Here is a 2,392-nt window from a genome sequence, read left to right on the forward strand (position 1 = left end):
ATAAATTATAGTTAAATCAATTAATCGGTAAAAATTTTAATATCTATGTTTGATGCTTCCTTTCCTTGATCAAATTTTTTCTAGCACCACACATTCCTCGGGCAATAACTAAAATGGTTGACCCACAATGGTGAGTACCAGATAACATGGTGGTTGGCACTTGGATCTTAGGTGAATGCATCAAATGCAATAACCCTAAGTCTTGGCAATGTACATCCATATGCAGCATTCCAAGGCTCTATGCATCACATGCACTGGATTTTAATTTCATTGAAAATTAGATTATGAGATCTAATCTAAAAAGAAACTTATTATATAAGTCAAAAAATTATGGAATTTTATATCCAAGATTCGATCATGGATTGATAATATTTATTATAAAAAATACATTAAGGATATCAAGTAAACATCAATCAGAAAATCTAATTTTGACGTAGTTTGAACTAGATCTAATCCATATCACAAAAATAATATGAAATTTGATTGAATCAATCAAAGGTGGCTCTGATACCACTATTAGATTCTTGTGATGCAGTGAAATATAAATTTTAAAAATTTTAACATGCACTCAATAATTGAAAATAAGGTTTAACAATTAAACAAGAGCATCGGAACACAAAATCCTAGGAACCCCTTGATGATTACAATCAAATGATCAAAAAACATACATATCAGGAAGAGATCAGAAGTCATATACCAATGAGAAGACCATGATCTGGTAATTTTGAGACCTCCATGAGACTCCAAAGTAGAAGTCCTCCAATAGTGATCCACACGGGACTGATCAGGGCCCTTCCCAATTTGTCATAGTGCTGTAGTCTTCTTTGCAAGCTCGCTGCCGATCATCTTTCACAAGAACTGGTTACACTATAGCTTTTATGCCTTTATGACCTCTACTAAAATCTCTTTAGAAATTCTTTCTCAAAAGATCTCACCACACATAAATCAGATTTTATGTTCCACACATGAACAATCTGATTTTTGGACAAGCATCTCATGCTTTCTATTTTCTCTTTTTCCTTTCTTTCTATTTTTCTTTTTCTTATCCTTTTCTTTTTCACTTCAAATTTTTTTTGACTTATCCTCATCTAATCCCACACCTAATGCCATTTTTTGAATAAATTTTATACCATATAGGATGTCCCTTATATAAGGAATGAAGGGGCACCTCATAAGTCACCAAGGGGCACCAACTCTTGGTGTCCCATCTTCCTTACACGGTATCCATTAATTTTTTTCCATAGAATTCAAAGGCATGGCATAGAAATAGAAGAGATTAACTAGCAGAAAGACTCTTCTTCTACCTAAAAAAATTATAACACCAACTCTTGGCGCGTGGGAAAGAAATTAGCATGAGATACCAAGAGTCCTCAACAATTAAGACTCTTCCATAAACTCAATGCATATATGAAAGGCTATCCAATTTAATTGGCTTTCAAACTCCTTACCAGAGAAGGACTCTTTCTTCTCTTCTGTGCCCATAATCCCAAAAGATATTTCATGTCACGAGGAATTAAGAAACGCATAAAAATAATGGAAGGAATCAAGAGTTCAGTATGAAATGCACTCTTCCATTTCAACGCACAAAAAGTGGACATCCCATATTTATTTTGGTATGAAGTTCCTTCCTAGAGAAGGACTCCTTCTCCTTTTCCATGCCCATATGTCCCAAGGTGCCATTTGATGGCACACAAAATTAAGGGATGTGTGGAACATGTAAGGAAATTAAGATAAGTAAAGGAGAAGGATTCCTCTCCTTAAACTTTCAAAATAAATGTGATGCCAATTAATTTAATGCATGTGGTTTTGATGTAGAGGTGGTCGATTCATATGGAACTCTTCTATAAAATTCAGATAAATCAACTAATAATTAGATGGTTCAAATCCAATCACATTAGGTCAAGGCAACAAGCAAAGAGTTAGCACAAACACATTTGCACTGAACCTAATTGGGAATTAGGGTTAATTCATGTGCTAGCAATTTAATTAACCCATTAGATTTACAATAAATCCAAATAGATTAGACCAAGATCAAGTTTCAATTGTGTATGACCCATTGAGTTTCAAATCTAGCCAGCAATGGACTAAGACTCTCGATGTAACCCTAATCCAATTGGATTAGATCAGCTCATGAGTCTCAATCAACTAGGACTCTTCCTAATTGATTTTTGAATCAAATTTTTTTAATTCTGATGAGTTCACAAGTCAAGATTGATGTCTAGCAATGTATCATGACTACCTAAAATATTTAAAATTTGATAAAAATATTAAAATTATCTTTTCATGATGAGTACCATGCAATTCAATCCTTCAATCACACAACATCCCAGAAAGGTCATGGGTATGAAAATATATCAAATCCAAATATCTATCCATATATATCTCGATCTGA

The sequence above is a fragment of the Elaeis guineensis genome, unplaced genomic scaffold, assembly GCF_000442705.2.
Source record: "Elaeis guineensis isolate ETL-2024a unplaced genomic scaffold, EG11 Super_Scaffold_1000061, whole genome shotgun sequence".
In the NCBI taxonomy this organism is placed as follows: Eukaryota; Viridiplantae; Streptophyta; class Magnoliopsida; order Arecales; family Arecaceae; genus Elaeis; species Elaeis guineensis.